This window comes from Bos taurus, chromosome 21 (assembly GCF_002263795.3).
Source record: "Bos taurus isolate L1 Dominette 01449 registration number 42190680 breed Hereford chromosome 21, ARS-UCD2.0, whole genome shotgun sequence".
In the NCBI taxonomy this organism is placed as follows: Eukaryota; Metazoa; Chordata; class Mammalia; order Artiodactyla; family Bovidae; genus Bos; species Bos taurus.
This window is the reverse complement of record NC_037348.1, coordinates 57,549,233-57,565,224: the sequence shown is the minus strand read 5'-3', so window position 1 is coordinate 57,565,224 and position 15,992 is coordinate 57,549,233.

Below are 15,992 nucleotides of genomic sequence, written 5' to 3'. Positions count from 1 at the left end.
TCCTTCCAATGAATATTCAGGGTTGATTTCCTTTAGGATTGCCTAGTTTGATCTGTTTGCTGGCCAAGAGACTCTCAAAAGTCTTCTCCAGCACACAATTTGAAAGCATCAGTTCTTTGGCATTCAGCCTTCTTTATGGTCTGACTCTCGCATTCATATGTGACTCCTGGAATAAACCGCAGCTTTGACTATATGGACTTTAGTTGGCAAAGTGATGTCTCTGCTTTTAATACACTGTCTAGGTTTGTCATAGCTTTTCTTTCAAGCATCAGGCATCTTTTAATTTCATGACTGTGGTCACTGTCTGCAGTGATTCTGGAGTGCAAGAAAATAAAACCTGTCACCACTTACATTTTTCCCCCTACTATTTGCAGTGAAGTGATGGGATTGGATGTCATGATCTTAGTTTCTTGAATGTTGAGTTTTAAGCCAACTTTTTCACTCTCCTCCTTCACCTTCATCAAGAGGCTCTTTAGTTCCTCTTTGCTTTCTGCCATTAGAATGGTATCATCTGCCTATCTGAGGCTGTTGATATTTTTCCCGGCAATCTTGATCCTGGCTTGGGATTCATCTAGCCCAGAATTTTGCATGATGTACTCTGCATATAAGCTAAATAAGCAGGGTGACAATATACAGCCTTGTCGTACTCCTTTTCCAATTTGGAACCAATCAGTTCTTCCATGTCTGGTACTAACTGTTGCTTCTTGACCTGCATACAGACTTCTCAGGAGATAGGTAAAGTGGTCTGGTACTCTCATCTCTAGGAATTTTCCACAGTCTGTTGTGATCCACACAGTCAAAGGTTTTAGTGTAGTCAATGAATCAGAAACAGATGCTTTTCTGGAACTCCCTTGCTTTCTCCATGATCCGTGAATGATGGCAGTTTGATTTCTGGTTCCTCTGCCTTTTATAAACCCAGCTTGTACATCTGGAAATTCTTGGTTCAAGTACTGCTGAAGCCTAGCTTGAAGGATTTTGAGCGTTACCTTGCTAGCATGTGAAATGAACACGATTGTATGGTAGTTTGAGCATTCTTTGGCATTGCTCTTCTTTGGGATTGGAATGAAAACTGACCTTTTCCAGTCCTGTGGCCACTGCTGAGTTTTCTAAATTTGCTGGCATACTGAGTGCAGCACTTTCACAGCATCATCTCTTAGGATTTTAAATAGCTCAGCTGGAATTCTATCACCTCTGCTAGCTTTATTTGTAGTAATGCTTCCTAAAGCCCACTTGACTTCACACTCCAGGATGTTTGGCTCTAGGTAAGTGACCACTGTGGTTATCTGGGTCATTAAGACCTTTTTTGTATAGTTCTTCTGTGTATTCTTGCCACCTCTTCCTAATCTCTTCTGCTTCTATTAGGTCCTTACTGTTTCTGTCCTTTACTATATCTATCCTTACGTGAAATGTTCCTCGATATCTCCAATTTTCTTGATGATATCTCTAGTGGTTCCCATTCTATATAAAATAGATAAACAGCAAGGAACTATTGCATAGCACTAGGAGTTATATTCAGTATCTTATAATAGCTTATAATGGAAAATAATCTAAAAGTAAACAGATATAGATTGATGAATGATTGAATCACTTTGCTGTGCACCTGAACTAACCCAGCATTGTAAATCAACTATGCTTCAATTTTTAAAAATGGTTTAAAAACAATAAAATGTAAATAAGCACATTATACAGTAGGTTAGAAAGTAGTGATGCTGGGGAAAATGAAGAAGCAGAGCAGAGTAAGGGGCTTGGGAAAAGCTGGGTGGGAGGGTGTGGCCTCATCAAGTGGGTGGTCAGGGTAGGCCCCATTGAGATGGTAACTTGAGTGAGGACTTCAAAGGAGAGAGCCCTGGGAGAACATTCTAGGCAGAATGAATAGCCAGTACAAAGGCTCTGGGGCAGGAGTACACCCGGAAGCTTTGAGGCAGATCAAAGAGGCCAAGGTGGCTGGAAGAGAGTGAGTGAGGCAGAGAGTAGCCGAGGATGAGACAAGAGTTTTGAGCCAGATCATGTAGGGCCTAGGGGACCTTGGTGAGGATTTTGAATTTTACTTGGGAGAAAGTGGGAGTCCCTGGGAGAAGATACACGGCAGAAGGTGGGAGTCACCCAGAGGCTGTTACAAGGCATTGTGCAGATGTGCCTACCAAGCCTCGCAGGCTCCTGGCAGCCCTAACCCTCCACTTCATCCCAAGGTGCCTACAGAGATGCTTCTGAACCAGGCGCCAGGGAAAGAAGAGAAAGATGTTGCCACTACCTGCCCCAGGCGCTCCAAAATGTCCCCTTTGTTAAACACCAGATCTCAGGGAGTGACGACTGCTCCTCTGGCTGGGGCTCGGGACACGCGCACCTGGGAGTCCCTGCCAGGGGGTCCTTGGGAGCAGCTTCCTGCCTGCACCCCAGGGAAAGTGGCAGCTGCTCATCTGATGCGGGATGCAGGGCATCGGGCCGAGTCAACATACCCTAGGCCCTGCTTACAAAATCATATTTTCCAAACACGCAGCTCCTCCAAGCCCCTTATCAGGCCTCCAGGTAGCAAAGCTCCGTTGCCGGGCAATGATGTTTTATCTGTGAGGTCTGCACAGAGGCCGGTACAAGGTGATTTCATTAGATCCTGTCCCATCTGTCTCTGCAAACATCCCCAGCGGCCTCTAATTATAAGGTTTTGCTTTTCTTCTGTGGCAGATGTTTGTTTTGATCTAATAAAGTGGTTTACAGGCCTCATGGGTGAACGAAGGATTTGGTGGGCTCCAGCCCAAGAGGGTGGTGGGCAAGGCAAGGGGAGGGCGCCATGGGGGCCAAGCCTTGGGGGCTCAAGGCACACAGAGGAAGTTGAAAAGAAGGACATGGCCTGGGCCAAACTGAGACCCCAGAGAGCTTCCCCATAAACCACCTCCTTTCTGCAGCCATGCTGCCACAGGGAGCCACTGCGGCACCTGACTCCAAGCAGGATGTTTTTTTAGGGTGATGCCTCGAGATCAGAGATGCCCAACTTCTCAATTCTATAGGCCCCCAAAAGGTTGACCTCTAGGGCTTCTCAGGAAAGAGTCTTCAGGTGATTTGGGGGTGATCCTGGTCCCCAGAGCTCCTGACCAACTTCCAGAAGTTGCTTAGGATGGTTGAAAGGATTATACTTCAAAGTCCTGCCTGGGTTTGAATCCTGGCTCTGCCTGGTTCTCCTGTGTCACCTTACAAAAGTCATTTAACTTTGCTGAGCTCTTGTTCCTATTCTACAAAATGGCCAAAATAATTTTTGGCATGATTTCTCTGAAACGAACTGAGAGAATTCAGCCACCAACATCTATCAGTGCTAACTGGGTCTGGAGTGTCTTGGGGTTGCTGAAAACAAGAGGGAAAGCCCCAGCACAGTTCCTGGGGGCCCCAGGTGGCTGTCATAGCTCTTGGCCCCAGGCTCTATCCTCTGGGGGAGCACTTGGTTCGTGTGGTTCAATTTTGAATTTGATTGACTAAATGAGCCACGTCCTTCAAGCTTCGGCATCAGCAGGGCTGGGCAGCTCAATGTCTGGAGTGCCTCCGCCTTCTCATCTGTAAAATGGGTGTGTTGATGATCGTTCCTACCTCCTGGGGCTCTTGCGAGGCTCACAGAGTTGCTGTATGCTGGGTGTTTGGACACAGGGTTTGCCCGCAATGAGTGCCAAGTCACTCAGCCTGTCCTTGTTGTAATTTGGGGAAGTCTTGCATCAGGTGACTGAGTTTATCAGTCTCCCCACAGGTGCATCTAGAGCTCTACAAAGTGGGGAAAAGGAGTGTTGGAAGTGGGAGCACTGGAGACAGGAGTAGTGCTGATTCTGCCCTCCAGAGACAGGCAGGTGGTGAGCGGATGCCACAGCATCAGGCCCTGCCGCTCCCCAAGCAGTCCAGGTGGGGACCAGGGGCTCCGGCAGAGGGGCTCCTGGGAGCACTGGCCTGGATGGATGCACAGGGAGCACCTAGCTGGCTGGGGCCTGCAGGCCCTCGAGCCACTTCTCTGCTGCCCAGTGCTTTTCCAGATCCAAGTAGCAGAGGCTGTTCACTCCCCTAGCTCCCCAGGCTCAGAAACCACAAGCTGTCAACAATTCTCCAGTCCTTCTCCAACTGGATTCCACTTCTGTGCTTTCCGCCCTGCCCCCCCGCACTCAAAGCTCTGCTCCCCGACCTTCACTCCCCGAGAGGAGGTGCCAAAGACTCGTCTCTGGCAGCCGAGTGTACTCTACAGTATGGGGGATCCATGGAAGTGGGGTGATGGGACACCCCCAGGGGAGTGACGATGTATCACTCAAGGAAGAGAGGAACTAAGAATATGACGGTATGCTGAAGTTTCACCTTCCAGAAAAGGAAGGAATTCACACCCTCAGAAAGGTCCCCTCATATTTCTTTGGCTTCTCTCTTATTATTCTGCTCCCACCACCCCCCCGCCCCCGTCTGCCACACTCCCCTAATACTGCCCTGACGCCTCTCCACCTCGCCTGTGTCACATGTATTATCACACACTCTTGCCTCCATACCTTTTCCACGTGCTCCTGCCAAGAATGCCTTCTGCTCTTGCTTGTTTTTCCCAGACTTTCAGACTCAGATCACCTCCTCTCAGCACCTTCCACTCCAGGAAGATCTTTTAGCCCTTACTGTAGGCACCACTATTTTGACCATTATCAGCTACCATATTAGCCAGAGAATTAACTTCATAGGCAAATATATCTCTGCTCAACTGAATTTCAAATCTTTGGAAGAGAAAGACATTGCTTCAAATCACCCTCAATGTTACAGTCATAGGAACATGACCTGTGTGTGTGTGTGTGTGTGTGTTTATGGAGATGAAAAATAGTTTAACTCAAATACTAGGATGATGGTGGAATTTCTCACAAGGTGGGATATTGGTTGGGGAGAGATGTCTGGCTGGCCTGGGAGCTTTAAGAACCCCATAGATGTCTGGAGTGCCTCCATCTTCTCATATGTAAAATGGGTGTGTTGATGATCGTTCCTACCTCCTAGGGCTCTTGCGAGTATGCCACCCTGTGAATACGCTTGTCCCGACTCTTCATGTAGAGGCAATTGAGTTCAAATGATGCTCTACAAACTCTCTGATTCGTGCTGCTGCTGCAGATGGAAGGTGGAGTTTTCTTAGAGGAATACATGTAACAGGGGCAGCTTCCTGGCCGCTGTCTATGGTCCTGAACAGTCACCTCCCTCCAGGGAACCCAGGACACTGGTTAAGGATTTTTGTTTGACACGCCCCAGGGGGTCATTGGCAAAGGCAATGGCGCCCCACTCCAGTACTCTTGCCTGGAAAATCCCATGGACGGAGGAGCCTGGTAGGCTGCAGTCCATGGGGTTGCTGGGAGTCGGACACGACTGAGCGACTTCACTTTCACTTTTCACTTTCATGCATTGGAGAAGGAAATGGCAACCCACTCCAGTGTTCTTGCCTGGAGAATCCCAGGGACGGGGGAGCCTGGTGGGCTGCCGTCTATGGGGTCGCACAGAGTCGGACACGACTGAAGCGACTTAGCAGCAGCAGCAGCAGGGGGTCATACTTTTTAAACTTTTTTCCCCCAAGCTTGTTCAAACTTTTGAAATTTTTAGATAACCATGGAATAATTAGAATTTCTGTTTTCTTTCTTAATTGATGTAGTTGTTTTATCTCATGGAGTCTTATTTCTGAACAGTCAGACATTTTCCAGCTCTGAGAAGTTGGATGGTAGGGAACTCATGTGCATACTCTGTCAAGTCCCTGGCAATGATATTTTTGTGGTTAAGGGCCCTCCTTACTTCATGAGACTAGTGCTCTCCCACATCTTGCCTCATTTTAAGAGACATTGTTCAAGCTCTTCCTCATAATGACTGGATGAGGAAGGCCCATCCACCTGTCTGGGCCTCCATTTTCCCAGAGGAAAATGGAGAGAGGGCTTTGGACTTGATTTTCTGAGCAATCTCTTTCTTTGCTGAAATGGTGGCTCCTGAGTCACTGGCTATGTCTCCCATATCTCCATGAATCCTTCCTCCCAAGCTCTTTAAAATAACCAAGAAAATCTAGGACATTTCCCACATGAAACTCAAGACAGTTTTTTTGTGGGTGGCCTCACTTCCGATTGCTAAGAATAATGGGAGGGTTCAGTCTGTGATAGCCACTGTAGCATATTTTTTTTAATTTATTTTTATTTTATTTTTTTTAATTTATTTTTAATTGGAGGATAATCGCTTTACAATATTGTGTTGGTTTCTGCCATATATCAATATGAATCAGTCATAAATATACATATGTCCCCTCCTTCTTGAAGCTCCCTCCCATCTCCCACCCCATCCCACCCTTCTAGGTTGTCACAGAGCCCCAGTTTGAGTTCCCTGAGTCATATAGCAAATTCCCCTCAGCTATCCAATTTGACATAGGGTGATGTATATGTTTCCATGCTACTCTCTCAATTCATCCCACCCTTTCTTTCCCTCTCTGTGTCCACAAGTCTGTTTTCTATGTCCCGCTGCATCTTAGAAGGATGTTTGAAACCTCCCATTCTTCCACTCATATTTCCAGGTGACTTTAACAACATCTGAGCTTTCTTTCAAGTGGAATGCCCTTGGTGAGAAGCATTTGGGCCAATATGTAAACAGTGAATTTTGTTCCACACATGCCAGCTCTTCTGGAGAAGATCCGTACCTGGACAGGTTTCAGGGGCAAAAGCCTACTGTCTTGGCTTCGAACCAGGAAGCCTCCCTGCTTGGAGAGCATCAGAGGCCTTCAGCTGCTGTCATACCCATGATGAGGGTGCTCTGAAGAAGCCACAAGCCCACCCCAAACCCAGGCCTCTTGGCTCCAGGCCAGGTGGTTCCAGCTACTCCACCACCTCCACCTGGAATCCCAGCAAGAGATCTTATTTCTGAGGCATTGAATGCCAATAAACAATAAATGCCCAACTGGACACAGGGCAATGATACTGAGAGGCCAGAGAACTTTTATCAAAGATGAGAGCTTGGTCTCAACTGCATTTTTCCGGAATCCCAAGGTACTGGGGAGGTCACCTAACGTCCCCCACAGCCTCTCCACTAGCAGAAGGGAAGAATGAAAGATGCGAACGAGAACTCCCGGGGTCTCCATGCCATGCCTCACCTCCTCACTAAGAAAGAGAACTTGGCCTTGGGCAGGGGGCCTGGGAACCCGGGCGTTTCTCTGGGAGCAGCTCTGCGGTAAGACGCCACCACACGCCTTCTGGGACACCTAAAATTAAAAAGACCGACCATGCCAAGTGTTTGTGAAGATGCGGAAGAACTTGAACTCATACACTGCTGTTGGGAATGTAAAACGGTACGACGGCTTTGGAAAACAATTTGTCATTTCTTGAAAAATTAAACAAACATCTACCATATGACTAGCCATTCCACTCCTAGGTATTTACCCAAGAGGATGAAAGCATCCAACACTCGTACATGAATATTCATAGCAGCTCTATTTGTAATCGCCCCAAACTGGAAACAACTCAAGTATCTATCAACAGATAAACGAACAAAAGCGTCGTAGCAGATCCATTAATGGGGTATGGCTTAGCAATAAAAAGAAATGAACTGTTGAAATACACAATATGGATGAATCTCAAAATAGAAGCCGGACCGAAAAAAGTACATAGTGTATAATTCCGTTTCTATAAATTTCTAGGACATGCAAATGAATCTCTAGTGATAAGAGGCAGATGAGTGGTGGGTTGCCTGGGATGTGGAGGTGGGGAGGGAGGGGTCACAAAGGGCTGAGAGGAGATGCGGGGAGAGAATGGACGTGTTCATTATCTTGCTGCAGCGATGGCTTCCCGGGGGGACACGCATGTCAAAACTTACCAAATCGTACAGTTTAAATATGTATATCAATAAAGCTGTTTTAAAGAAAGAAGCTGCCGCAAGAATCTGGAACACACTGAGAATACATGGAATACACAATGTCTTCCAGTTCCAAGATGGCTTGATTATCGTGCAGGAAAGAGTTATTGTCCCCATCTGACCCATGAAAAACCTAGAACCCAGAGAGGTTAAATGCTGTGCTTGAAGTCACACAGCGAAGCCCAGGGCAGAACCCACGGCATGATCCACACTTCCTCCTCTGGACCCAGCACTTCTTTGGCAGGGCTCTGGCCATGCTCCCAGGAGTCACCCAGGGCCTGTCAGCACGTCCTGACCCGAGGGACAGGGTGTCCCTGCCACCTGAAGATGTCATCTCCCCTCCCTGACAGTGCTCCCTCGGCTTGTACTTGCAGCCTGGAGACTGGCTTAATTGGCAGAGAGGCCATGGTTACAGCACCTCCCTGGGGAAGTAATAAAGACTGAGAGGGAGATAAGGGCCAAATGCAATTACCTAATGTTGCTGTTATCTGTGGCTGAGAAGACACAGGCCAAGCCGGTGACTCCCACCCCTGTCCCAGTGTCCTGGAGAGGCTGACAGGAACACCAGCCCAGGAGAGCACCCCAGGGCAAGAGGTCATAGTTGGAGGGTGGAAGGAGCAGGGGATGAGTCAGGGTGGGGGTGGGGAGGGGGTACCGGGCGGGGCCGAGCACCCGCTTGGTTTCTGTCCGTGTGTTCTCCTCCAGGCCCAGGGGGACCCACACTGCATTTGGAGGCAGAACCAAAGAGGGATCCTGGTTGAGCTGAATGAGCACCAGCTTTGAGCATGAATGGGCCTGGATGTGAAGCCCGGTGCCAGCAGGGCCTCCGTGACCCCACCTGTGAAATGGGGGTCATGATAACAATAGTGACCTCCCCAGTAAAGGGGTCACCCTGCTCCCCCTTCCCTTGCTGTCCTTCTGGTGTGTTCTCTCCATACACTGTGCAAACTAAGACTGGACCAGCTGAGGCAGGAGGACTCACTGCCCCCAGAGACCAGGTGGGAGAGGGAGAGGTTGTGGGGAACTGGGCGGAGGGACCCAGCCACATTTGCTGGGTGCTGCTGCTATGCCCCAGGACCGGGGGGACTGAGCGCTTCACAGGCTTGTCCCAACCCCAACCCCATCAAGTACTCGCTGTCACACCACCTCATCAACAAGGGAAGGGCACTGGGGCCTTGTGAGGTGAAGTCACTGCCAGGGTCACAGACTGTAGAGACAGGCCCTGAACCCAGGCTGTCCGCCTCCTGAGTTCATGGCCTTGCGGATGAAGCGCCCCCTGGGGTTCTGGGTTTTTCCTTTGCTGAGTCCTGTCCCGGCTGGCTGGGCAGCTTGCTTCAGCCAGGCTTCAGCCTCGGGTTCTCTCTGCTACTCCAGCCATCCTTACGATCCTCACGTGTGCACCACACTCTGCAAAGAATTCTGCCATCACACACACCGTAAGTGGTTCCAAATCCCTTGAGAAAGCAGATTTGCTTTCTCCTTCATGGAATCTATAATCAAGTGTCATCACCCCTACCCCTGGCAGAGATGATCATAGGAGTATGAGAACACTGGGTCTGCTTTGCCAAAACTCAACTTGCTAAGACTCATTTGCTAAATAGCCTATTGGGTAAATTGACCAATTCACTCAAAGCTTGCTTCTTTTAACCACTTATACTACTGACATAATTTGTATTGAATAAAAAATTTTAAAGGGGAGAAAAAAAAGATATGATTCCCTTCCTAAGGGGACCAATGGCTTTGCATAGCATCCCTGAGAAGCAAGTATCTTCAAGCCTAGTTTATAGATGGTGAAACAGTCACAGAGAAATTAGATAACTTGCTTAAGTTTTACAAAGATGGGGCATGGCCGAGACAGTATTTCCTCCTAGATTTGATGAACTCCAAAGTCCAAGCTCTTCACCACTTTGGAACTGAACTGAAACACAGCCTACCCCAATTTCAGTAACTGGAATCATTCTAACATCTAATCTAATGCAATTCAAGGGGTAATAATTAACCCCTACCTTTCCCAGCCCCGTCCAGGGCCAGGCTCTGAAGTCCTTTGTTCAAGGCTTAGTCCTGTCATTTTCTGAGTTAATCAGGCAACATTCATTCATTCATTTAACATGAATTCATAAGCAGTGCTGTGTTCCAGCAACCATGCCAACACGTGGATTTGGACTGCTCACGAGTTGTGGTCCTTGCCGTGGAAGAGTTTACTGTTTGGCAAGGAGAGAAATGAGCATGGTTCATAAGGAATCTGCCCTTTTTGTGGGTTGCAAAGTGCAGAAGCCACATGTGTACCTTGGTGTATTCAGTACAGAGGAAAACCCTCTATTCTGAGCCTCACTATTCAGCAGTTTCCATGGATACCGGATCATAATAAGTAATGAGACCAAATCAGTGTCTATTTCAATCTTTGATGTCATTTGCTGCTAACATTTTAGCCACTTACATTTATTTCAATCATTCATCCAACACAAACCAAATACCTATAAGGCTCTGGACTTGAATGAATGTGTTATTAATCATCATCATAACAACCATCAAAAAACAACTAACACCCATTGAGAATTTATTACATGCCAAACGCTGTTCTAAGCACGTCACATGTATTTGTTCATTCATCCCACAGCAGCCTTTGGAGGAATGTACCATCATTATTCTCTGTACAGGATGAGGAAAAGGAGACAGAGAAAGGATTTTGTGTGCTGGGGTCATATTGGACAGCTGTGAGTCATCACTGGATCTCTGGCTCATCCAAATATGACCTGATCTGAGAGTTAAGACCCTTCTCCAGGGAAGGTCACCTCTTCCTTTCCCTGGTCCCCGACTCCAGCATCAGTCTTTCACAACTTTATGCCTTTTGTATAAGGCTCCACAAAAACATTGCCTGGTGGCTCAGTGGTAAAGAATCTGCCTGCAATGCAGGAGACTTAGGTTCAATCCCTGGGTCAGGAAGATCCCCTGGAGAAGGAATTGGAAACCCACTCCAGTATTCTTGCCTGGAAAATCCCACGGACAGAGGAGCCTGGTGGGCTACAATCCATAGGATTGCACAGAGTTGGACACGACTGAAGTTATTAAGCAACAGCAACAGCAAACCACAAAAACAAGCCTGGGTCCATGGACCTGAGGCCTGCTGGCTGGCTCCAAAGCACAGGACTAAATGCTCAGGATTGAAGTATGTGGGTTTGGGGGGCCCGCCCAGCAGCCCCAGGACAGGTGGAGGTCCCTGAGAAACATTCAGGGTGACCTGTGGCTCCCTTCTCCACCAGCCTTGTCCCACCACACTGTCCCTTCGCTCCTACACAGTTGTATGGAACGTAGGTGCTGAGCTGGGTGAGAGGGTCGTAGGATGTGAGCAGGATGGGGTGCCAGGAAAGCCCACTTCTCGAAATCCAGAGGCAGTGGAAGTGAGAGGACAGAGCTGGTGGGTCTGCGCTGCTGAAATGGTCCCGGGCTCTTTCCATTTCCTCTAGTTTCTTTGGAGCCCTGGGCACAAAGATGTCTTATCAAATCCAAAGGTCAAGTCCCCTTGGAACCTCCCCTGAATCCCCTGCCCTACTGACCTCAGACCTCGTCAACAATGAGATCATGGACTTCCATGGGCCCCAAAGACCACCTTGATGGGAAAACCAAGACCAGCCCAAGAATAAGACTTCTTGTGCCCTCCATGGTCCTGACCTTCACTCCCTGGCTCTTTCTGAGACCCCTCGAGTCTTCTGCACTTTTCCAGGAACATGGCCTGGTCATGTGATCACCACACCTGCCTAACCTTATCCTGGGGTCATGTCACCAGTGCAGGGGTCTTCCTGTGATGTCCCCACCTGGAGAGCTGCCTTTGAGCTTGTTCCAGAACCACGGAATCAGAAGAACTTTGGATTCAGAGGGACTCAGGGATGCCTGCTCGGAAGGACAAGTTGCCTCTGATCTCAGGAGCCTCTTCTGTAGAGTGGAGACTGAGCCTTGCTCTGGCAAGGATCAATGGCAACTCCCACTGTTGCTCTCAACTGTGTGCTTCACACACAATCTTCTGATCTGTCCATCTGTCGTGGTGAGTGTGTGGTTAACCGTGGTCTCAAGCCTTGAACCTAGAGCATCTGCTCCCAAGCTGGAACTCTTCTGCCTGGACCACATGGACTCTCACCATAGAAGGCTCTCAAAGAAGCTGGAGGCTTCAAACACGGGGTGGTGTCTTCTGACTCCCAGACATGCTGACCACGGGAGGTACCCTAAGAGACCTGTTTCTGGGCCCTTGTGTGTCCTATTCACATCTTCCTGACTTCTGGACAGGCTGTGTCCAAGCCAGCCTGACACACAGGGCAGCTGTGGCTGCCCGCCGTCTTGTCCCTGTGCCCGAGCCAGCTGGCACCACAGTGCTGCTGTTTCTCCTGGTTGTTTTCATGTGGAGGAGGTACCTCCTTCCAAATTGGGAAAGGAGGTTAGAAGAAAATATCTCAGCAGCTGGCCCGAGCTGTGCTCTCCCCCACTGTTTGGCCAATGCAAGGCTGTTTGTGTTGGGTTTCCATATGGCTTTGTGATAGGCATGGCTTTTCCATCAGCATCTATAGTGGCTGCTATTGGTGCCCTGAACCTTGTCACTGCCGCCCCAATCGGACCTCAGCAGCAGCGCTGTCCCCAGTGAATTGGGGGTTCACTCCCCCAGAAACAGCCCTCCCTCTGTTGGGGGGAATGGCGGTCAGTGGGACCAAGCCCCAGCCTCCTCCAACTCAGGACAGTTCCGAGGAGCACTTTACACAGGTCCTCAGAGAATCACAGGTGGAATGGTGCCCACGCCAATGACTAGCTATCGCATGCACGTGAGTCGGCATCCCCCCTGCCTTGTCTCTCTCTTTCTCACTCCCTCATTGTAGCTTCCCAGGCTCACTTCTCAAGTAAATGTCCTCTTCCCAAATCCTTGTCTCGGGCTCTGCTTTAGGGAGAAGCCAAACTGAGACCAAAATGTGAGTCAGGCTGGCAGACAGCATGACTAGGAGGAGGGTGAAGCCCTGGCTGACGAGCCAGGAGACCTGAGTTCCAACCTTGTATCTCTGTTTCACCAGCACTTTGCACAATACAAATCAGTGGATTGAACACACAGACGTACAAATGAGTGAAGGAATGATGGTAGATATTATTTTGCCTATTTTGTTGACCTGGAAACAGTGGTTGGCAGGTTTAGGGCTCACCAACCATTTCTGGATGTACACTATCATCCTCCTATGATCCCAGTCTCCATTCTTGAATTGTGTGGCCGTGTGACTTTCTTTGGCCAATGAAATGTGAGCAGAAGTGATAAGTTTTACTTCTGAATGAAAGCAGTTCAGGGTCAGTCTCCCTATTTTCTTCCCCCATCAACCCTGCAGTCGAGGGTTGAGAAGCAAGTGCCTGAAGATTAAAGCAACTTGATTGCTGAGTCACTTCACAGGGGACAGTGACCCCAGAGTTGCCCAGACTGGCAGTGGATTTTTGCGTATTAGAGAGAAATAAACTTTTGATGTTTTGAGCAGAGATTTGGGGGATGCTTGTTATTGCAGCATAACCTGGCTCATCCTGACAAATACACAAACCAAACCCAGAATGAATTGGTTTGGGAGCCTGAAACCCAGGCATTTCTTCTCATCCAGGTAACTCTTGTCTCTGATAGAGGCCTATACTCACTTCCCTATGTTTAGAAACAGGGCAGTGTGGCCAAAAGGGAAGCCATTCCCATCCTATTTCTTGGGGCCAATCTCAAGTGAGCTCCTTAAAGGTTCTGCCCCTAGTCCACAGTCTGGCCTCGAGTTTTTCATTTCTCCAAAGAAGAGTTTGGACGAGCTCAGTGATTCTGAAACTGCACTCTGTTGAGGCCCTGGCTGCACAGAAGTGTCATGAGTCAGGGTTGCTGGACAGTGGTCATGCTTTGAACAAAGCAGCTCCTCTGGTTTCTGTTTTGCATTTGGAGGCTTTCACATTAGAGAGGATCCACCGATAGCAGTTTGATAAATGCAGGCTGGAGGGTCTGTGACTTCAAGATGAGGGCATTTGACCAGCAGATACCTGAATTCAACTATTCCACCCAACTCTGTCCAAATATGAAATTCCGGGGCCCGCACCCCTGACACCCAGTCACCCTCAGATCCCCAGTGAGGACAGTATAATACGGACACTTCCTGTGGACATGACCTGTGTGTCCAGGGCATGTGAGCCGCCTGATCCCTGCGTGGCTCCTGCTATGTCAGCCAAACACAGAGCCTCCCCTTCACCTGTTAGCTTTACCCCCTCTCTGTGGGCAGGGTGAGGCGCATGGATACAGGGTGGCCTGGAGATCTGGTCTCTAATCCCAGCTCCATCACCCTCTCACTGTGCAGCTCAGCTTCCTTTTCTGTAAAAGAATAATAACAAAGAGTCAGCACCATGCTAAGCAGGTGACGGGCCATGGGTCAAGAGGGGTGGAAAAGGGAAGGTTGAGGGCTTTTGCCTGCAGGAGAAGTCAGAGAGGGGGTGAGAGCAGGCTTAAAAGCTCCATGAGACTTTAACAGGAAGGTGGGTCAGACATTATTTTTCATCATAGCAATTATCAGCACCAAACAATATTTTCTATGTGCTTATCTAGACTGTCAGCTCCGTGAGGACAGGTGGGGACCTTGTGTGTCTTGTTCGCTGTCATGTCAAGAACAGAGGTGGTACACAGTAGGTGCTCAGTAAATATTTCTTGAATGATTAAATTTGTCCGGTGTGGCTTCCAAGGGAGTCCACTGATTTCTCTCTGCCTCTCCCGCTGCCGAAAACTCTGTGTCCCTTCTTCCTCTGCTCTGCACCCCCTGGAGTCAGCCACTTCCTCTCAGCTGGAGTCCAAGCCAGACTTCCTGTTGCTTGGACTGGCTTAGATGAATCTAATCAGGGCTGATGAAAAGTGCAGGGCTAATTAGCTGGGGAGGCTAAAGGTGGCTGGTTGTTGAGCTGAGCAGAGAAACAGAAGGAAATTATCCCCAGAAAGGGAAGAGTACACCCCACCCCATGTCACACCCTTTACTCAACACCAGGAGCTGTGAGCCATTGGCCTTGACAATGTTTGTGTTGCACCAGCTGGAGGTGGCGGGGGAGGGCAGGATCAATTGGGACTTCACGTTGCAAATACAAAATAAATTCAAAGTATGATGTGGAGATGAGGCTCTGGATGGGGGAAGCTGTCCTGTTTTGACCTAGAGGTAAGTGGGATTGAATTGATTCCACAACTGGGAAGAGGAAACTTCAAAGTCAGGGCCATCTTGGGTTATATTGCTAGAAGTCTATCATCAAACACAGGGGAAGGGATATTCCACAGTGGGCCAGGCTGATTAAACTCTCACTTTGCTACCCTCCTGAGAAGCCCAGGACCCTTCAGCTGGGTCCACACAGAGTTCAACAGACATGGAGTTTGGATTCTGTCCCCATCAAGTCAAAAACTTTCTGAGCTTCACTTCTAAATGTAAATAATGTGCGTAATAATACTTACCTCCTATCACAAAGATTAAGGGAGGTAATGTAAATAGTCTAGCCCAGTGCCTGGCACAGACAGGTGCCCACAAATATCAGTTCCGTTCCCCACCCCTCCACTCTGGGCCAGGCTTACTCTCTGCCCACAGCCTACTTGCACTTCTCTCCCTCTCTGTTGCCTAAAGTGGGTAACACCATCTTTTTCCATCACTAGGGCTTCCCCTGGCTGCCAGCCCCACTCTGTCCTTGCCCAGGCTGTCCTACATCTGCTGAGTAGTGGGGCTAACATCCCATTTCTGACTCAGGACACTATGTTCATAACCACTCTACAAATCAGCCTGTGGTAGGTTCAGCAACAGCACCTAGGAGGGAATGATGAGCTCTGGGGCAGCCAGGAGGACTTCTTGGAGGAGATACTCCAGAGCAAAGATCTAAAGAATAAAGGGGAGTGCCGTTGACAGATGAGAGTGGGGAATTAAATTTCAGGTGGAGGGACTTCCTTGGTGGTCCAGCGGCTAAGACTCCAAGTTCTCAATTCAGTGGGCCTGGGTTCGATCCCTGGTCAGGGAAGTAGATCCCACATGCTGCCACCAAGAGTTTGAATGCCACAACTAAAGATCCCACAAGCCGCAACTAAGACCCTATGCAGCCAAATAGATTAAAAAATATTTAAAAAATAGAGGCTTTCCTAGTGGCTC